Consider the following 23541-nt stretch of genomic DNA (forward strand, 5'->3'; position numbering starts at 1 on the left):
CGACCTGGGACCGGACCGCAGCGACGCACGGATGCACGCCAAGACCGTAGGATCCTACGCAGTGCCGTAGGGGACCGCACCGCCACTTCCCAGCAAATTAGGGACACTGTTGCTCCTGGGGTATCGGCGAGGACCATTCGCAACCGTCTCCATGAAGCTGGGCTACGGTCCCGCACACCGTTAGGCCGTCTTCCGCTCACGCCCCAACATCGTGCAGCCCGCCTCCAGTGGTGTCGCGACAGGCGTGAATGGAGGGACGAATGGAGACGTGTCGTCTTCAGCGATGAGAGTCGCTTCTGCCTTGGTGCCAATGATGGTCGTATGCGTGTTTGGCGCCGTGCAGGTGAGCGCCACAATCAGGACTGCATACGACCGAGGCACACAGGGCCAACACCCGGCATCATGGTGTGGGGAGCGATCTCCTACACTGGCCGTACACCACTGGTGATCGTCGAGGGGACACTGAATAGTGCACGGTACATCCAAACCGTCATCGAACCCATCGTTCTACCATTCCTAGACCGGCAAGGGAACTTGCTGTTCCAACAGGACAATGCACGTCCGCATGTATCCCGTGCCACCCAACGTGCTCTAGAAGGTGTAAGTCAACTACCCTGGCCAGCAAGATCTCCGGATCTGTCCCCCATTGAGCATGTTTGGGACTGGATGAAGCGTCGTCTCACGCGGTCTGCACGTCCAGCACGAACGCTGGTCCAACTGAGGCGCCAGGTGGAAATGGCATGGCAAGCCGTTCCACAGGACTACATCCAGCATCTCTACGATCATCTCCATGGGAGAATAGCAGCCTGCATTGCTGCGAGAGGTGGATATACACTGTACTAGTGCCGACATTGTGCATGCTCTGTTGCCTGTGTCTATGTGCCTGTGGTTCTGTCAGTGTGATCATGTGATGTATCTGACCCCAGGAATGTGTCAATAAAGTTTCCCCTTCCTGGGACAATGAATTCACGGTGTTCTTATTTCAATTTCCAGGATTGTATATATATATATATATATATATATATATATATATATATATATATATATATATATATATATATATATATATCAGTTCATGACATCCAGTCTTACAAATTTACTGTCTCTGATGGACACACGTCCAGATCATCCGCTCTCAAAACTCCGTCATCTCTCTCCCCACGTCCACTGCTGGCGGCTAACCTCCACCTGCGCAACGCTGTGCGCTGTTAACAGCCAACAGCCCACACTACAGAAGCAAATTCCAACAATGCAAACCAGCCACAGACTGCACACAGCACAGTCAGTGACTTTCATATAGAGCGCTACATGGCGTTACCAACCTAAACAGCCTACTTACACCTTTCAAATGAATCATTCCGGCATTTGCCTGGAACGATTTAAGTAAATCATGGGAATTCTAACTCAGGATGTCGGGACACAGGTTTGAACTGTATTCCTGCTGAATACAAATCCTGCGTGCCAACCACTGTTTCACCTCGCACGATAACACCGGTCTCTCCGCGAGCCCATCTGAGTGGGCAAGCTCGCGCACAAGTGACTGAAAACTTATCCTGCGCTAAACGTACGCTGTAAATTTCTAGAATTGCTTGACACTTTGCAAACAGTTTTCGATCCACTATATTTTCTGATAGTTAGGTGAGCACTTTGAAACTGATATATCTGTATGTGAAAACATAATAGCGTTTCAAGTGATACTTGTTTTCCCAGCAGATAGAATATTCTATCATCTTTCGCTGGGAGGAGGGGGGAGTCATGACCTCTAAAACTAGGTTTCATGCCTGTAATTGTTGTGATCTTACTTTACCCTTTACCTGCTGTGGGCGATTTAACTCGTCCTGCTCCATCGCTCGCCATGTGGGTTTTCCCGAAGTGCTGTTGACGTGTTAATGCTCCCATTCCACAAGCCTATCACTGCTGTGAAACAGTTACTTCTACAGGGTGCTACAAAAAGGTACAGCCAAACTTTCAGGAAACATTCCTCACACACAAATAAAGAAAAGATGTTATGTGGAGATGTGTCCGGAATCGCTTAATTTCCATGTTAGAGCTCATTTTAGTTTCGTCAGTATGTACTGTACTTCCTCGATTCACCGCCAGTTGGCCCAATTGAAGAAAGGTAATGTTGACTTCGGTGCTTTTGTTGACATGCGACTCATTGATCTACAGTACTAGCATCAAGCACATCAGTACGTAGCATCAACAGGTTAGTGTTCATCACGAACGTGATTTTGCAGTCAGTGCAATGTTTACAAATGCGGAGTTGGCAGATGCCCATTTGATGTATGGATTAGCACGGGGCAATAGCCGTGGCGCGGTACGTTTGTATCGACACAGATTTCCAGAACGAAGGTGTCCCGACAGGAAGACGTTCGAAGCAATTGATCGGCTTCTTAGGGAGCGCGGAACATTCCAGCCTATGACTCGCGACTGAGGAAGACCTAGAACGACGAGGACACCTGCAATGCACAAGGCAATTCTTCGTGCAGTTGAAGATAACCCTAATGTCAGCGTCAGAGACGTTGCTGCTGTACAAGGTAACGTTGACCACGTCACTGTATGGAGAGTGCTACGGGAGAACCAGCTGTTTCCGTACCACGTACAGCGTGTGCAGGCACTATCGGCTGCTGATTGGCCTCCACGGGTACACTTCTGCGAATGGTTCATCCAACAATGTGTCAATCCTCATTTCAGTGCAAATGTTCTCTTTACAGATGAGGCTTCATTCCAACGCGATCAAATTGTAAATTTTCACAATCAACATGTGAGGGCTGACGAGAATCCGCACGCAATTGTGCAATCACTTCATCAACACAGATTTTCTGTGAACATTTGGGCAGGCATTGTTGGTGATGTCTTGATTGGGCCCCATGTTCTTCCACCTACGCTCAATGGAGCACGTTATAATGATTTCATACGGGATACTCTACCTGTGCTGCTAGGACATGTGCCTTTACAAGTACGACACAACATGTGGTTCATGCACGATGGAGCTCCTGCACATTTCAGTCGAAGTGTTCGTACGTTTCCCAACAACAGACTCGGTGACCGATGGATTCGTAGAGGGGGACCGATTCCATGGCCTCCACGCTCTCCTGACCTCAACCCTCTCGACTTTCATTTATGGGGACGTTTGAAAGCTCTTGTCTACGCAACTCCGGTACCAAATGTAGAGACTCTTCGTGCTCGTATTATGGACGGCTGTGATACAATACGCCATTCTCTAGGGCTGCATCAGCGCATCAGGGATTCCAAGCGACGGAGGGGGGAGGCATGTATCCTCGCTAACGGAGGATATTTTGAACAATTCCTGTAACAAAGTGTTTGAAGTCACGCTGGTACGTTCTGTTGCTGTGTGTTTCCATTCCATGATTAATGTGATTTGAAGAGAAGTAATAAAATGTGCTCTAACATGGAAAGTAAGCGTTTCCGGACACATGTCCACATAACATATTTTCTTTCTTTGTGTGTGAGGAATGTTTCCTGAAAGTATGGCCGTACCTTTTTGTAACACCCTGTATATCTTGGCGAATATAAACGTTTCGAGTGTTTATCATAAACATGTATGCCTCTTTGTGTGCTGTCACTTGAGAAAAACCTCGTTTCGATATCTTGAATCGTTTATGAAATATGACAGTTGTTATGATCCTATAATTTCTGAAGCACAGGGGCGTAAATGGGTCCATTGTGCACAAGCGCCCATTGGATATAAAAATCAATAACTCGAGAATGAAACGAGATATCGTTCTGTTCCCAATTTTAAATGAAATATCAATATCTTATCTATATTTCATACACTGCATGCATGAGCTAAAATTAATCAGACGCAAAGTTTAAGAAATGTGTTTTTACCTCTGCAAACCCTTTCAACTTCCGAGCAACGTTTTACCTTGATGCAGCGCAGTAAATATGACGAATAACGAAAATAAATTCAATCTTTTGTTGAGACTAGATACCTGATTGTAAGACGTGCAAAAGTAAAATGTTTGCACTCAATAGCTTTTTGTTAAAAAAACATCGGATGATAAGTATTTCATAGAGGACGGAATGCCATCTCTTAGCACATACAGCAGCATCTGGAGAGCAGTACAGCTATAACAAAGTTACGCACAGCATGGAATGCAGAGAGCATGACTGTAGCTGCGATAGGCTTAAATAACGATTTTTTGGATAACACAATTAGGACCCACGCCAGTGCTACGGTGCAGTCTCTAAGTCGCTAGATGGAAGGGTGTAGTTTATGGAACACTCTATAGGTGGCAACTACAGTAAGTGTGAAGCCTTTGATATGGAGAAGGCAGTTAAGGCGCAATCTAGGTTAACGATTCTATAACCTTCAAACTTTTCATTGTTGTCATACAGAGGTTTCAGCCCTGTTGCTGTCGAAACCATTTAGTGATTTGATAAAAAGGGTAAGATGTCAAATCAAACGGCTGCTGTCGCACCTGTAAGTACACGTTTCTTACTTTCATAATGAGAAATGCTTCTAAAGAAAACTGAGTTTCATATTTTATTTGTAAGTCATCTACAAGTATCAAGAGAAAAAAGTATTCGACGAACGTAAACTGTTAATGGACTAATGAAAACAAGCTTGAGAAAAAAGTTTTCTCTCCGGACTAATAAAACTTTCTACCAGCAGAAAGACTACGGCAGCGTTTTACCATCGTGAATGTAAGACGTCCAGAGCCCAGGAGTCAGTCAGCCGTATTTTTGTGACGCCTGGCAGCCTCACTGGGGTGTGTGGGTCAGCAGCTCTAAATTGTTTTAGGACTCTCTGACGACAGTTTTAACTCTTTGATGCAGAAAATAGAAGAGAGGTGACGAAATTGGCAAACCCTCCCAAGTTTGGTCCCTAACAGCTATTGCCTCAAATTGTGACACACAGTGTGGTTTTTCGATATAATCAAGTGTCACATTTCCTCTTCACCGACTTAAAACAGTCATTATACACGAGTCAGCCGAACCATACATAAGACCAGAGATAAACATCTACTGGCGTGGTTTTACATGGCTTTACATGGCTTGTCCCACAACGAACACTGATCAGCGATTCCACAGCCAGCTTATAGGTAACACAACAAGAGGCATTCATGCCGCCGCCGTCACTCCTCAGTAACTATTTCATCATATAAGTCATGGGCACGAAAGAAAAAGTAACTGTGCATCAGAGAAGTTCAGATGTAAATATAAAGAAGAGCTACACCTACGAAAAGGAGAAGTATTGCAACAGAGAATCTCTAATTGGTTCACGCGCCATCTGACATGTTAATGGACTTGCAGCAAGCGATATTCATCCTAACGTAACTACATTCAAGCTTGTTCTACAGCAGAGAGTTATCCAGATACCTTCAGTGTCAGCAGATTGACCATACTGCGACTTTGTTCAAAAATGGTTCAAATGGCTCTGAGCAGTATGGAACGTAACAGCTGTGGTCATCAGTCCCCTAGAACTTAGAACTACTTAAACCTAACTAACCTAAGGACACCACACACATCCATGCCCGAGGCAGGATTCGAACCTGCGACCGTAGCAGTCGCACGGTTCCGGACTGAGCGCCTAGAACCGCGAGACCACCGCGGCCGGCACTGCGACTTTGTATTTGTTTTCATTTTATGTAAGTCAGTCAAAACACGGTGCATTGAGAAGTGTTGCTCAACGAACTTGAGTCGAAAGTGAGTGTAAGTATGAAACTGAAGAGCAGTATAAAAGCACTTCTTCGAGAAAGACGACAAAAACAAATGCGCTTGGTGGTCGTTTAACGTAAATTGCGCTCTAACACGTACCTTTAGAACAAACTGCAATGTCAGCTTTTAAAATTGTGGCTGCTTGGTGCTCTGTATAACCAACATTCTGCATTAACTTTACTTCCTTCTGTGTTTGAACAAAATGTTGGATTTCAAGCAGAGCGATAGCTTGTTTTTAGTAGTGGTGAAACGTCCCCTTTGAACAATTTATACACGACTGTGCTTAACCTGACACACAATATTTTGTTAGCGCAACGCAATCTGACTTTCAAAATTCCCTACAAAAGAATGGCCCTGACTAACATTAAACTATACCTTTCACAAATCACTTACCTCACAAAAATCTTCGCTGCTCAAGCTACTGCAATACAGCGAGCGCCACTACTGCCAGCTAAATAAAAGATTCAAACTACTGAAGGCACTAACTACTGATAGGGATAGTTAGCAAATGAAAGATATTAATAGAGAACAAACAATGTATTTACCTTGATATCATCATATATAAATATAGCAGTTCATGACAAATTTCAAAACTCCGCCATCTCTCTCTCCACATCCACCACTGCTGGCGGCTCACCTCCAACTGCGCAACGCTACGCGCTGTTCACAGCCAGCTGCCTAACACTACAATGGCAGACAACAATGCAAACTAGCCACAGACTGCACACAGCACAGCCAGTGATTTTCATATTGAGCGCTACGTAACGTTGCCAATAAGAAAACATAAACAGCCTACTTACATAGAGAAAACATAAACAGCCTACTTACATAGCCCCCATGCTCCCCAGAAAAATTTTTACATATTGGATTGGGCAGTGGCCAATACAGATTTGAAAAAAAATTTTCATAATTACAATAACAAAGAAATCAAATGCACACACTTATTGATACAATGTTGGTCAAAAGCTAAAATTTTCTCACAGTCTATAAAGATAGTCCTGATTCATCACAGTAAAATAGCAGTGTTTTTCTCAAAGTCTGAGCAGTAAAAGAAAATGCACACAGAAGTAGTGGATTTCCATGCAGTCTTGAAGAAGTAGTGTTGTCCTTCTAACGGAAAGACAGTGCTGACTCTCGACATGCAGACAAGTATTGGGTCACAACAGAGCAAACCCACTGCAGAGTCAGTCGAAGTTTTGATGAATATTGGTAGGTAGGTTATCACAGAGCAGACCCACCGTAGTCCTGGTAGAAATTACGGTACTGGTGGGCCACCAGAGGTGCAGACCCACTGCAGTCCTTGTAGAAATAATGGTATTGATGGATCATCAAAGATGTAGACCCACTGTAGTCCTTGTAGAGATAATGGTATTGGTGGGTCATCAAAGATGCAGACCCACTGTAGTCCTTGTAGAGATAATGGTATTGGTGGGCCATCAAAGATGTAGACCCACTGTAGTCCTTGTAGAGATTACGGTATTGGTGGGCCATCGAAGGTGCAGACCCACTGTAGTCCTTGTAGAGACGGCCAGCAGCCATCTGTTGCGACTGTGCAGGTGCACAATCACCCTCGAAGAGTCTTGTGGAGAATATGGCAAGTCCATAAACCACCACATGTCCTCTCACAAAAAAATTTGTTTGAAATGTCCTTAGAACCAGCAATGCTGTTATCCAGTCCCTTGCTGAATTAGTAACACACGTGCAAACACTAACAGTCCCTACGTCTCACATATTGTCCATATACTATGACCAACAGAAACGTGTGCAGTGAAAGGAATGCTTACAAGTTACTTAATTTGATGAACTGGTGTCAATAACAATATTATAACATGAGAATACAATTACAAAGGTACAAAATACATCATTAAAGAACATAGCAATATAGATAACAATTGTAGTAACACAGGCTTTACAAAAGAATAGAAATAAACATATACATCAGTGTTACAGGAATTATGAGATAAGTAGATACATAAAAGACCAGAATAACTTTTGGAACATCAACTTTACACATGAGCATTAAAACATGTCTAAGCATATTTACAAGGTAAATAACATATTATTAATGCCAATTATATTCGAGGATAACAGTATTCCTCATCATAGTGAATGTAGCTTAATATTAAAAGAAGAAAAAATTCTATGAAACTACACAGAGACAGGAAGAAAACAAATACTCAAGGGTACACAAACACATAGTGGGATAACACCAATAGGAAAGGACAGGGTTCGTTTTCAGTGTAACATGTGGTACTGCAGTCCAACCTAAAACTTCATATATCTTTCCTCTTATTTCATCCTTTGTTTCCACCAAAAAAAATTCTATCTAAGCATGCTTTCTGTATTTATATGTTCACACATTTCTTACCTCAACATTTATTTCCAAGAAAATCCTACCTAAACCTGTTTTCTCAATGCATTTCTTCCAATTCATCGCAACTCATTCTCTTAGAGGCTACCCCCTCTTAAGCTAACTTAAATCTACTGAGCTCAGATGCTAAACTAAGGGACGAGGCAATGCAGCATCACATAACAATTAATACAAACAGCAATAAAAAAAATGGAAATTTGCAAAGCAAGCTACAGTAAATCTAAATTACCAAGCAATTCAACATTACAACTAATATGAGCCAATGTGCAGCAACATGAAAAATCAATGAGTAGTAAAATTGGCTTAGCAGAGTAACACAAATTAAAGTTCAGTAGCACTATGCCTGGCAAACAGCAGCAGCAAATATAAAAAAATATAAAACTTATATCTATACATGACACGTTGGGCGCCAGCTCAAGCAGAAAAGATATTACAGTAAAAACAACAATGCAGATAAGGGAAATGTATATTCACATCTTAATATCTATGTAATTAAAGTGGTGCACCACAACAACTGATTGTAAAAGGAAATATTAGCATGTACTTGAAAAGAAAATTATGTGTTACTGATACTAGTTCCTTCTTATTGTTCTTTCCTTTCCAAGTGCTCCTTTTTTAAAGAATGTGGATCATAAAATAATTATTTAATAGATCTGTTGACAGAAAGTGTTCACATTAGCAAATGCATTTCATTTTATAAAAGCAATGCTGCAACACAGCTGGAAACCAGATATCAAGTGAAATAAGCAACTACGAAAAGCAAAGTATAAAAATATCATTCAGTAGTCATGTGACATTTCGTAAGTCAGTAGCTCTCAATTCTCGTAGAAAGACGCTTGTCATAATCAGGTGTGCAGATGTAAAAATATTTCACGTCATTTCATTAGGCATTTCAGTAAATATCGTAAATTAAGAGCTAGTATAATCATATGTTTTCAAGTTCGACCGTGTCGTTTTTGCAATGCTTTCTACAAAGGAATGTCAGAAGCGAGGTTAATGGCGTCTTTTTTTATTTTTTTATTTTTTTCTACCTGTGCCGCTGAAAAGGGCTCGCAATAATGGCTTTTTCTCCAGGCGTCTGACACAGCTGGGTGCCCGCGACGCATTACGTGCAGGTGGTCACTTAACTTTCGTACGGAAATATTTACGACAGCAGTTTCTGATACAGTGACAGTCTCACATAAAAATATTTCACAGGTCAAGAATTAGCGTTGCAAATCTGTAGAAACAAAATCCTATGAATATAACAGTGTCCAAAAAAATTTTCAGTGGCATTGTGATACATTCACACATGATTCACACATGTCATAACTCTTAAAGTACGATTCTTGGTTTCCAACATCCTTTTTCACAAGTCAAGAGTCCCTACCCACTATTCATTACTCCTTACCTTATTACACATATACGTATCCATCGACACTCGTCAATATTTCGTCATTATAAATATGAAGCATAATCAAATAACTCATATAGCCTCAGCCTATTAATCATAAACATACCTCAGCAGCATAATACACATCGTCGTCATAAAAATAACATCATAACACCTCAGTCAAATCTCAAAATCGTCGTAGCTTCCTCCAATAATTAAAAAAATTCTCTGCTCATGTCAAAAGTGTCATCTGCCTCAAAAGTACTTTAAAAATCATGAATCCATACCAAATACATCATTCAAAGCTCTCATAGTATCACAATGGTTCCAAAAAAAAATATGAACAGATCACACAGTACAGACAAAATACAATTTCGTAAGTGTGAAGTAATCCAACTCTGTAATTGCGTAAACATATGTCACTGATGTAATAAAAAAAGTTTATCTCTCAGTTAAATGATCAGATAGCTGTGTAATTTGTGTGTTAGAGAAATATGGTACCGATGTATAAAGTTGTATAAGCAAATACCATATTAGCTAGGGTTCCTTGTGGTTGCCACACACATGGTACACAAAGTAAGCGTGTACCCCCCTGAAGATAAATGTAATTATACTCCCAGGTGTTACAAATTACAGCAATGGAATGAAATGTATCACGGAAAACTTTCTTTGTAATTCAAAAATCTTTAAAAATAAATGTTTCAAGTACAAAATTAATCACTCAAATACGTGTACTGTAGCGCTAAACTGTGCATCTTGTCGCAACATAATCTCTGTGGAAGTGTCGTAGTTATCGTCCTCCAAAAGCTAAGTTCTGCAGAAGTCAATGTACTTACCACATGATAAACAAAAGTGAAATGCTTTGCGTATAGATATCGTAGTTATTATGCTTATTGGAGTGATGAAGAAAGTACTGTACAGTAACGTATTGTTGTGCTACGAAAAAGGCTGTCTCATTGTAGCTATACCACAAAAGTTACTACTAAAACCTGTTTTACTTTCCAGAATAATTCAGAAAAACTGTGCAGATATAAAACAGATATAGCGCAAAAGCAACATTGTAAATTGTCACTCATTAGTAGCATCGTGATGAAATCGTGTAGCTGTCACATAACTAACCTCTGTGCCATCTTGTATCTCACTGAAAGTACTAAAGATCCAGAATATATTTTCAAGTAAACCAAAATGTTGCATTAAAATCTCATTAGCAGTACTGGTAAATGTTCTAAGTATGTAAGCCTTATAGTCGTTACGTAATCGTGCAACTAACAAGCAAGAATGTACAACTAACAACACTGTGTCGTCTGTTCATTATAACAATGCATTCGTAATTTCTGTTTAAATAAGTTCTCTTGGTTCTTGACTGGATATTTCACTTCAAACATTGTTACATGTTAACAGTTTCTAAGTCTGACAATGCATACTAGAAATGTGAAGTTAAGAGTTTTATGGCAAAGACAAGCAGATTATCTCTCAATAAGCGGTTTTACATGTGAAATGTGGTGTAAACCTTTACTCTTCCTAGTGCACAGAGTTTCAACTTCAAAGCAATTATCATGTTGTATACATCGGTAAAGAATGCTAAAATTTTTCTCAAGGCTAGCGTCTTATGTTATTTTTCTCGGAGCCAGCGGGCGCACGCGGCTGCCTGCTGTGCGAGTCATTGTCTGTCGCTTTGTTGGCGCGCGTTGTTATTGGGATTAGGAGACCTAACTTCTACGAATTCCCCTTGCCGAGAGGGCCCAGCTCTGTTAGAATCCCGCCAGTTCTGATGAAATTCACGTCTGTCGTTTTGTCGGTAGTTTACATAGTTTCTTGTTTGTCGGTCATGTGGTGGAGAAATTCTCCCTGAGTCGTAACTGCGCGCTGAACTGTTGCGTCTGAAGTTATTCTGTCTCCCTTGATAATAATAGTTCTGGTTGTCATATTGTCTATTTCTATGATTGTCTCTGTCATATTCATTACTACCGGAATGCGATCTTTCTCTGTAACTATTATTACTCTGCCAGTGGTTGTCATATGGGTGGTGTCTGTTTTGGTCACGATTTGCGTTGTAAGAATAGCCTTGTCGTGTCCACTTATTATTTCTTTCATCGCGGAATTGCGACGGATATGACCTTTAATTGTTATGTTCCTGTTTCCGCTTTCCGCGATTGTCAGTGTCAGTTTCTAATTCTTGTAAGAGTCCCTGAAATGCTTCAATGTCTTCTTTGCAACGTCCTGCTAAAATAATATGTCGTAAATGTTCAGGCAATTTCATTAAGCAAATGCGGATGAGTTCTGAGGGGCTGTATGGGTTTGAAAGATACTGATTCTTATGCAACATGTCTTCAAAATATTTCACAAGACTGGAAAATTCAGATTGTTCGAAATGTTTCATCATTATGATGCTATGTTTTACACGGTCTTGTGTAGCTTGAGACCAATATGCTGAGAGGAAGGCATGGTAAAACTCTCCTTCACTGTGGCAATCGTGAATTACCGATCGCATTCTTACAGCTGGTTCATTCTCTAAGTAGCCACACATAAATTCTAATCTGTGTTCCAACGACCAGTTGGGAGGAAAACAATGAGAGAATTGATGGAGCCATGCTTGTGGATGAATGTCGTTGCCGGAATTCTTAAATGTTTTGAATTTACGTGTAGTAATGAACAGCTTATAGTCAAAATCGTCATGTCGGCGAGTCGCATGTCGGTCATTGTTACTTCGTTTCGGCGGTTCCATCTCAAAATTCGGTGCACACTGCCAATTTCTTTCATAATTTCCGCAATGCGCTGTGTTATTATTTTGTGGCTGTTCCGTATTTCTACGTCCCTCTTCCCGTATTGGGGCGCGAGTGTCCTCTGACATGTGTAATTCTTGTATTACCTGCGTCAACTGATCTTGTACTTCCCGGATTTCTCTTTTGTACTGTGTATTGATTTGATTCTGATTTTGTTTGAATTTTCTGATTTGTTCATACTCTTCTGTGTCAGTGAAGGCTACGGGTCTTGTGTCATTCAGATCATCATCTACCTTTGTAGATAAGTTAGTGACCTGATCCGAAAGTTCGGCTACTTTCTCCGATAGTGTACTTATTTCCTCCATGTGTCTTTCTGAACCAATTTTCAGGGTATCTACTGTGTTCTTTAATTTTTCCTGAGTTCTTGCAAGTTGCGTAACCGAATCGGTAGATGCAACTGAGTCAATTTTAGCTTGCAAGGTCTCATAATTTTCATGAACAATGGTTTGCAGTTCTTTTATGGCTGCTTCGTGATTCTGTAATACATTTTCATGCCGCGAAAAAATAGGTTGAAAATGCTCACAAATTTGTGTTTTTACGTCATTACAGACTTTTTGACATTTCGATTCAATGTTATGTAACTCAGTAGTTAAATCTTCACGTGTTTGTTCAAGCGTGGTGTGAAGATTTTGTTCCATTGCGTCTAACTGTTGCTGTGTTTGTCTCTGGTGTTGTTCCATTGTGCCTAACTGTTGCTGTGTTTGTCTCTGGTGTTGTTCCATTGTGTCTAACTTTTTAAGATTTTGTCCCATTTGTCTTTGATTTTGTTCCATTTGTTGCATTAATTGCAATAATAATGTATTAGTGTCTGGAATCTGTTTCTCTACGCTTTTCGGCAGTGCATTTGCACCGGCAACATTCACATTTTGACAAGCAGAAAATGTGTCTTGACTTATTTGAGAAAACGCTGATGACCCAAAACCTGACTCTACAGTATTTGCGATATTGTGTTCTGTCATTCCCGATTCCTGAGGCGAGCTGTTGCCGACCAATCGATCGATAACGCTTCCCTGTTCACTACCTGTTTCACTGTCTACACCATTGTTTGCCGCCTGCTCCATTTCCCTATGAACAGTTACCAAATTACTACTTTGAATGTCTGTTAATTCATTACTCTGCGGCGCTATCACACTGCTTTCGTCTTCACTGTCATTTCTCAGTTTACTTTGGAGCCTAGTATTACGTTTTTCACACGCCATTATTGTCACAATATTTCAAACGACAACACAGAAAAGCACAATTTGAAGAGCAAAATAAAATAACATAGCAATGGAAATAATGTCTACTTAATTGCAAGCGCAGTTGCAAATGCAAAATACTTGGAGCAAATCTACATGCATGTCACAACTGTTTTACTGTACAACAATGAGAAACTACAACTACAAAGGAAATTCTCTCTATGATTACGCGCTACCAATAAACAATAGCTACACCAATTACACAAACTACAAGAAAAATCAGAAGATTCCAGTGAGGTATCCTAGGCTAAGGGTCGACATATGAAACGTCCCCTTTGAACAATTTATACACGACTGTGCTTAACCTGACACACAATATTTTGTTAGCGCAACGCAATCTGACTTTCAAAATTCCCTACAAAAGAATGGCCCTGACTAACATTAAACTATACCTTTCACAAATCACTTACCTCACAAAAATCTTCGCTGCTCAAGCTACTGCAATACAGCGAGCACCACTACTGCCAGCTAAATAAAAGATTCAAACTACTGAAGGCACTAACTACTGATAGGGATAGTTAGCAAATGAAAGATATTAATAGAGAACAAACAATGTATTTACCTTGATATCATCATATATAAATATAGCAGTTCATGACACATTTCAAAACTCCGCCATCTCTCTCTCCACATCCACCACTGCTGGCGGCTCACCTCCAACTGCGCAACGCTACGCGCTGTTCACAGCCAGCTGCCTAACACTACAATGGCAGACAACAATGCAAACTAGCCACAGACTGCACACAGCACAGCCAGTGATTTTCATATTGAGCGCTACGTAACGTTGCCAATAAGAAAACATAAACAGCCTACTTACATAGAGAAAACATAAACAGCCTACTTACAGTGGGACAAACCAGTTACTGAGACAATTGGTTAGTGCAGGTTGCATGGATTTGGGGACAAGCTTGATTGATTTATGACTCCCTCCTCCTCCCTGTAACCTATTGTTTTGTTAATTGGTTTATGACCTCCTGCCTATAATCTGTCCTTCTGAGAACGCCCCCACTCTTCTGCCTCCCCTCCTGCTCCCCACCCATCTGGAAAACCTCTCCCCCACCGATACAAGCACACCTTTCATATCAAATTAATTGACTAATTAATTAAATCGATAAATTAATAAACTCTTCCCCATATAGGAATTCCCCGCCTTCCCCTCCACACCCCCCAACTCCCCTAGCCTTCCCCATCTGGACAGTGGCAGGAAAAGGACTCAGTCTGTAATGGAGAGGAAGGATCTCATGGCAGGAAATTCAAATCATTGTCAATTACATAGCAAAGTATATACTGTTTATTTGAGAAATTCAGTTCAAGGTTTGGATATCTCTCTTATTTGGTGGGAAATGCTCATCGTTCTCTGCTGTTTTGGAAGGTGCACGTCTTGTAAAATACAATGAAAAGAAGTAATTAAATAGATCGCTTTCTTTCCAATCGCACAAGAAAGACAACCACGAAATCGATGTCAACATAACTTACCACACGTAATTACACTGTCGAAAGCCTTTTGATAGCATCTTCGCATCAACTGTAAGGCCAATGTGCTGGGAGCTGCGCCAGCCAGGACGTTGTGTGCCCGCACGCCAGCCGCCTTGCATATTAGCACACACACACTGCTGACTCAAGAAGTGCACAGACTGGAGGTCACACTGGTCCTCGAATAAAGTGCCAGGGGACAAGAAGCCTCTGCGCAGTTGTGTCGACAAGTAAGAGCCGGCACGGAGCCACATTTCTGAAATGCTGACTAGGTTTAGTTTATATTTGCTGCTGGAGTTAGGGATTTTTTTATTTTTTATTGTTCTCACATTCAAAGCAGACGTGTCTAAGCACAGACAGGACAATCAGAAAAATTACATACCTAAAAGTTCATTACACATTTCGAAACCCACAAAATGTCGTAAAAAAAAACCGCAGATACAATTCGAAACACTGTCCTACAGACGAGAAAAATGGCTGGAATTTTCGGTGAATTCTCGATGTCCTACAACTACTGGTCTGGAGATGTTTTAAAGTCACAGTGGTGTGTGGGGAAGAGCATCCCACCAGTCTGAACTGTAGGCAGCTGGTCTGCCTCGACATGCCACTGAACGCCTGAACAAAGAAAAAGAAGACATCATGTGACTCTCAGACGTCAGGGAACATTCCATAGATACCTTACCTCTGTTTTGTTCGAACCATACTGTTGGGACCTCTAGGGAACATTCCATAGATACCTTGCCTCTGTTTTGTTCGAACCATACTGTTGGGACCTCTATTCCCCCCCCTCCCCACACACACAAAAGATGTCTTGTGACTCTCTAACATCATGGAACTTACTGCGATTAGAGCGTTCCGATCGGTTCTTATTGAATTTACCCACCAAATTGCTGCTGCTGGTGGTGGGGGAAACTGTCCCCCACTTCAGTCTGGAACCGCCCGACTGCTACGGTCGCAGGTTCGAATCCTGCCTCGGGCATGGATGTGTGTGATGTCCTTAGGTTAGTTAGGTTTAAGTAGTTGTAAGTTCTAGGGGACTGATGACCTCAGATGTTAAGTCCCATAGTGTTAAGAGCCATTTGAACCATTGAACTGTCCGCCGCTTTCCGCTGACAGAAAATTACGAAAATTTCAGCGCAAAATTACTTCGTACAGACCGAAAAACATATAGCAGTCATACTGCACTGAAAGCTAAACCCTTGATAAAGTAGTCTACAGATCATAAAACATGGAAACTATCACCCAAGACACTTCCTCAATTACACTGTTCTGCTACTGTCGATAAGAGCTTGAATTTTTCGGTGTGAAACCGATGTCCAACCAGGCTATATAACCACTGAGGAATGTAACACCATGCCATATCGTTGTAGTAAACACAATTCGTAACTTGTACCATACAAAATCATCACTTTTAGATCCTATATGTAGGTATCGACCAACAGATGCTCATACGTGTACCGTGAAGACAGATATATCTCAAAAAACATAATCTCATGCACTGTGTATAGTCGCAGTACTAGAGGATATTTCACATAAGGTCCATCCACCATGGCCAACGGTCACGAGACAACTGCCCCCCCCCCCCCCCCCCCCCCGCCACACACTGGACCGACAGGCGAGCTCCCTCCACAGACAGTGGCCACTCTCCAAACTGCTCCACAAAGGCTGGGCTGGTTCCCCCAGCACAAAGCCGTCTGCTAACAGTGTTGTTTCTGGTATGGCCTGCCTGCTGCCGTGGTTTCTGCAACGAATTGCGATCATCTCCAGACTCTGACATTACAAGAACATTTACTTTCTGAGCTCTGTCGATGAGAAATTTTTCGTCAATCACGAATTAATTTACCGATCTGGAAACAGATCAGATGCAATACCCGATCTTACAAGCCAAAAAAAAAAACTGGCTCTGAGCACTATGAGACTTAACATCGGAGGTCATCAGTCCCCTAGAACTTAGAACTACTTCAATCTAACTAACCTAAGGACATCACATACATTCATGCCCGAGGCAGGATTCGAACCTGCGACAGCAGCGGTCGTGCGGTTCCAGACTGAAGCGCCTAGAACCGCTCGGCCACACTGGCCGGCTTACAAGCCAAAAAGGGACGTATTTATTACACTTCTAGCTGAATTTATCGAGTAATGTATGAAAATTTCCGGCATTTCATGTATTTCGACATGGTTTGCCAGAATATCATACCAATTACGCGACTGTTCTCGATATCAACCACAAAGCAGTATGTTACCGATCGCTTGCACTTTATAATTCCGAAGATAAAGAGTGGTAATTACACTCCTGGAAATGAAAAAAAGAACACATTGACACCGGTGTGTCAGACCCACCATACTTGCTCCGGACACTGCGAGAGGGCTGTACAAGCAATGATCACACGCACGGCACAGCGGACACACCAGGAACCGTGGTGTTGGCCGTCGAATGGCGCTAGCTGCGCAGCATTTGTGCACCGCCGCCGTCAGTGTCAGCCAGTTTGCCGTGGCATACGGAGCTCCATCGCAGTCTTTAACACTGGTAGCATGCCGCGACAGCGTGGACGTGAGCCGTATGTGCAGTTGACGGACTTTGAGCAAGGGCGTATAGTGGGCACGCGGGAGGCCGGGTGGACGTACCGCCGAATTGCTCAACACATGGGGCATGAGGTCTCCACAGTACATCGATGTTGTCGCCAGTGGTCGGCGGAAGGTGCACGTGCCCGTCGACCTGGGACCGGACCGCAGCGACGCACGGATGCACGCCAAGACCGTAGGATCCTACGCAGTGCCGTAGGGGACCGCACCGCCACTTCCCAGCAAATTAGGGACACTGTTGCTCCTGGGGTATCGGCGAGGACCATTCGCAACCGTTTCCATGAAGCTGGGCTACGGTCCCGCACACCGTTAGGCCGTCTTCCGCTCACGCCCCAACATCGTGCAGCCCGCCTCCAGTGGTGTCGCGACAGGCGTGAATGGAGGGACGAATGGAGACGTGTCGTCTTCAGCGATGAGAGTCGCTTCTGCCTTGGTGCCAATGATGGTCGTATGCGTGTTTGGCGCCGTGCAGGTGAGCGCCACAATCAGGACTGCATACGACCGAGGCACACAGGGCCAACACCCGGCATCATGGTGTGGGGAGCGATCTCCTACACTGGCCGTACACCACTGGTGATCGTCGAGGGGACACTGAATAGTGCACGGTACATCCAAACCGTCATCGAACCCATCGTTCTACCATTCCTAGACCGGCAAGGGAACTTGCTGTTCCAAAAGGACAATGCACGTCCGCATGTATCCCGTGCCACCCAACATGCTCTAGAAGGTGTAAGTCAACTACCCTGGCCAGCAAGATCTCCGGATCTGTCCCCCATTGAGCATGTTTGGGACTGGATGAAGCGTCGTCTCACGCGGTCTGCACGTCCAGCACGAACGCTGGTCCAACTGAGACGCCAGGTGGAAATGGCGTGGCAAGCCGTTCCACAGGACTACATCCAGCATCTCTATGATCGTCTCCATGGGAACTGGTTGTTCCACTCTTATTTTCTATCTAATATCGATGTTAATGATGCAACAGATTCTAGATCATCCTCATACTTTACAAAGTCAACTAACGTTTTAACACTTACAATCGTTTGGTGTTTCTCATTCCTAGAGAATCAGCAAAAGGCCCCACCACCTCTTATTCATCATCTAGATGCAAATAACATATCACAAACGATGTTCTCTCAAACAAATAAAGACGTGCAATGTGTAGAATGGCAGTACAAGCAGCCAGCTGGTCAATTTACATGAGATGGAATAGTTTTCCAGCGCAAACACTCCCCATATTGAATCTTCCCAAATTTCCACATAAAAATCGGAGAAGACTGGCAACACGTGCGATCACGAAGGCTGCCCAACCACATACTGAGTATTATTTCGCTGTTAACCCGCCTAGAGGGCGGCAAGGCTAGGTCAGCTGCACACTTGTTCCCTGACTATCCACTTCGGGCAGCTCAGCAGCAGTGCCTACCTTAAGCAGAAAATGTCCATTCATTCCCATCTCCGGCTATCTTGACCATACACCGAACGCTAGGCTCAGCTGTCCTAGAAAACCAACATCATATTTATCGTTGCAATTACAATTAAATATTACGACTGTGGCCTCAATCTAGCGACCTTCGACAATGACAACCCTAATCGCACTATTTTGTGTGCTAGATGTCCGTTGGACGGAGGGAGACAGTCCTTCGTGAGTATCATTCTTCTGTACGAGATAGAACAGCACATTACTTGGACGGAATAGTATAGCACTGTACTCGAATGCCTCCAGTCACTTCTAACCACATAGTATACAGTTGTTCTATTTTCTGCATGGCTGTTCGTCTGTCATTCTTATGGACCAAGAAGCTGTCTGCAGTCGACCACTGTCAACTGTCAACTAACGAATAGCTTATTACTGTGGTAATAAAAATAAGTACCCAAAAACTACAGTTATGAGCCGTGCGTGGCTCGTGTTCCCACCATCATGTACTTTACACCCTTTTTTTAACGTACTTCCACCTCACCAAGTTTATTTAAATTACTACTGTCACTGAGTTGCTGCTTTGCCTGACTGTGAGCGGCGCTAGCAGCACGTATCTATACATCCCCTCTCATAGTATCTTTGCTTTACTGCTATGACTTCCCGGTCGTTGACTGCTGTAAGAGAGTTCGGGTCGTGGTTCGGATAGGCGAGTTCGGGTCTGCCAGTCGGGGTGTTGTAATGCGGCACTATTGCAGTCGGGTTGGAGCAGCAGTGAGGTCTGCGTAGAAATGCCTCGCCCGACCATTGCCGCCACGCATCACTTGAGCCGGGCCACGGAATTGATGGATCGTCGGTCGGTCGTCCACACGGACGACGCGTTTTGGCTCGTCGATCGTTCATGAGATGGCTGTGTGTGTGTGTGCGCGCATCGACTCCCGATTCGCGTTCGTGCATGCTTAGTTCCTCTTGTATATCGTTCAGGTCTTCGTGCGAGTGTTTGTCAGGATGTGTGCGTGGTTGGCGTGATTTCCTTTGACAAGTTATTTTAAGTGTTGATGGCATACTGGCTCTGAGAGGTCGGTCGTCTCATCGCGCGACGTGTAACTGGTTCTCTGAGCGCTTCTGGGCCCCTTCAATTATCTTGTGGAACTTGGGTCGGTCCTTTCCTGGTGCAGGGATGTCGTTTAGGCAGTGGGCGTGTTTCCTCTGCGTGGTTGGGTCCGAGCCAGTATTTTCGCCATCGTGTGTCTGCAAGTGAGTCGGAGACGCACCAGCAGTGCAGTCGCGACGAAGCAGCGGTCACGGACGGACCAGCAGGCAGTCGGTCGGTTGCTGCGGACCAGGGAAGATGTCTCCACGCGGTGCAGTCGCTGGGTCCGTTGCCGGTCCCTGTTCAGTGTCGGAGCGTGTCTGGAGCTGTCCGATCGCCACGAGCTTCGTGGTTCACCCACCCAGGACGTCAAAGTTGAGTAGTAGTTTCAACTACCCAAGCCACGTCGAATCATGTTGTGTGCTTCGTAACTTTAGTGTGTTTGAGTTCTCATGTACCGGTTGGTGGTAAGCAAGTCGTTTTGTCGGTCGGTCCGTGGCTGTCCCTTGGTTAGGTTCCGAGGGCTCAAGTATAGTTGGGCTCAGCACCTGTCTCGTCTACGTGAACGAGGGCAGACCGACCTCCCTGGAGGCTTCTGAGTGCCACCGGTGTTTAATTATCTGTTGTCAGCTACTTTAAATTAAAAGCTTATGGTTATTTTTTAATTTTCTTAAAACTATGCAAAATTAATTTTTAAGTTTATGTTTCAAGTTTAAACATTGGGGCCTTCTGCCTTTAAACGATTATGGTAATATATATTAAAATTTTGAAACCGAGTTGTGGCCTTCAGGCATTGGTATTGCACCTTGCATATGTATGTTCTATCTGATTAGCCTTAAGGTTTTGCACGTAGCCGTGACACTTTTTTTTTATTTATTTGATTTGCCTCTTTAGTTGCATTTTAATCTTGTTGATTTAAAGATTTCTTGTTGTTAAACATTCTGGCCTTCTGCCTTTAATATGGTAATATATTCTAAAAATTTGAAATACACTCCTGGAAATTGAAATAAGAACACCGTGAATTCATTGTCCCAGGAAGGGGAAACTTTATTGACACATTCCTGGGGTCAGATACATCACATGATCACACTGACAGAACCACAGGCACATAGACACAGGCAACAGAGCATGCACAATGTCGGCACTAGTACAGTGTATATCCACCTTTCACAGCAATGCAGGCTGCTATTCTCCCATGGAGACGATCGTAGAGATGCTGGATGTAGTCCTGTGGAACGGCTTGTCATGCCATTTCCACCTGGCGCCTCAGTTGGACCAGCGTTCGTGCTGGACGTGCAGACTGCGTGAGACGACGCTTCATCCAGTCCCAAACATGCTCAATGGGGGACAGATCCGGAGATCTTGCTGGCCAGGGTAGTTGACTTACACCTTCTAGAGCACGTTGGGTGGCACGGGATACATGCGGACGTGCATTGTCCTGTTGGAACAGCAAGTTCCCTTGCCGGTCTAGGAATGGTAGAACGATGGGTTCGATGACAGTTTGGATGTACCGTGCACTATTCAGTGTCCCCTCGACGATCACCAGTGGTGTACGGCCAGTGTAGGAGATTGCTCCCCACACCATGATGCCGGGTGTTGGCCCTGTGTGCCTCGGTCGTATGCAGTCCTGATTGTGGCGCTCACCTGCACGGCGCCAAACACGCATACGACCATCATTGGCACCAAGGCAGAAGCGACTCTCATCGCTGAAGACGACACGTCTCCATTCGTCCCTCCATTCACGCCTGTCGCGACACCACTGGAGGCGGGCTGCACGATGTTGGGGCGTGAGCGGAAGACGGCCTAACGGTGTGCTGGACCGTAGCCCATCTTCATGGAGACGGTTGCGAATGGTCCTCGCCAATACCCCAGGAGCAACAGTGTCCCTAATTTGCTGGGAAGTGGCGGTGCGGTCCCCTACGGCACTGCGTAGGATCCTACGGTCATGGCGTGCATCCGTGCGTCGCTGCGGTCCGGTCCCAGGTCGACGGGCACGTGCACCTTCCGCCGACCACTGGCGACAACATCGATGTACTGTGGAGACCTCACGCCCCACATGTTGAGCAATTCGGCGGTACGTCCACCCGGCCTTCCGCATGCCCACTATACGCCCTCGCTCAAAGTCCGTCAACTGCACATACGGTTCACGTCCACGCTGTCGCGGCATGCTACCAGTGTTAAAGACTGCGATGGAGCTCCGTATGCCACGGCAAACTGACTGACACTGATGGCAGCGGTGCACAAATGCTGCGCAGCTAGCGCCATTCGACGGCCAACACCGCGGTTCCTGGTGTGTCCGCTGTGCCATGCGTGTGATCATTGCTTGTACAGCCCTCTCGCAGTGTCCGGAGCAAGTATGGTGGGTCTGACACACCGGTGTCAATGTGTTCTTTTTTCCATTTCCAGGAGTGTATAATTGTGGGCCTCAGCCATTTGTATTGCACTTCATATACGTCTGCTGTTTTTTAATTATTTTATTGCTGTCTTAATTGGATTTTTGTCTTGTTGATTTGTTAAGATTTCTTGTTTGGAGGCCTTCAGCCGTGAAGGAGTTGCATTTGGTAAAAGTCCGGCTATGTGCCGCTTTGGTTGTAAAAGTTATTAAAGTACAATAAATAACAATTAAAAGAAAAAACTGACCTCAAGCTTTGGCCCTTTCCTCAATCCTCTTGCCTGTTCTGCCTAGCGGGTTTAGCGGTCGAGACGAGTTCCTGGCAAATTTCAAGTCTGTGCGCTTTCTTTTCAGGAGTCAGCATCTGGGGTAACCACCATGCACAGATCTTCCGATAGCCAAGCAAAGCAATAATGTAACCCACACGATCTTGCGAAATGCCGATTCTGCTTGCAATTTCTCTCCGAGTGATACGACGATCGTTCTGAAGCAATCTGTCAACATTTTGCTTGTGAAACTCGGTGGTTGCTGCCATAGGACGTCCAACTCTTCGTTTGTCGTGCAGATCAGATGTTCACGTCTTAACATCTTTAAACTTACTCGCCCAACGACGCACAGTACTCACATCAACACAATCACCACAAACTGCTTTCATTCTCTGATTAATCTCCTTTGGAGTGACACCTTCTGCTGCCAAGAATTCAATGACTGCTCATCGCTTAAATCGCATTGACCGAACGTCTGTGCAGTGTTCCAAACTTTACACTGTAACAACACGACCGTTCAATGTTAAGGCTTGCCGCCAACTGGAGCTGTAGAGAAGAGGCTACGGAGCAAGCCAGTACCTGCCGCATACCAATGCTGCCAACAGTTGAAGAGTTACGGAGGTGGAGGCATTATTTTTCAGTCAACCCTCGTAGAACTGCTTCCAGACTTTGGGTTTCCATCAAGTACAGCACTACACGAGCCTGCAGATTGGTTCTCTAATGGCTTGGAGCAGTACAAGGAATTGTTCCTAGACTTCGAGTTTCTACTGTATCCATTATCTGCACTACTCAATGAGTCCCATATATGTACATTATTTTTCAAGAGCGTCCTATCCTAAATGCATGCATGTGGATCATCAGAAAGATGGAAGTCTTA

Source organism: Schistocerca piceifrons, chromosome 8 (genome assembly GCF_021461385.2).
Source record: "Schistocerca piceifrons isolate TAMUIC-IGC-003096 chromosome 8, iqSchPice1.1, whole genome shotgun sequence".
NCBI lineage: Eukaryota > Metazoa > Arthropoda > Insecta > Orthoptera > Acrididae > Schistocerca > Schistocerca piceifrons.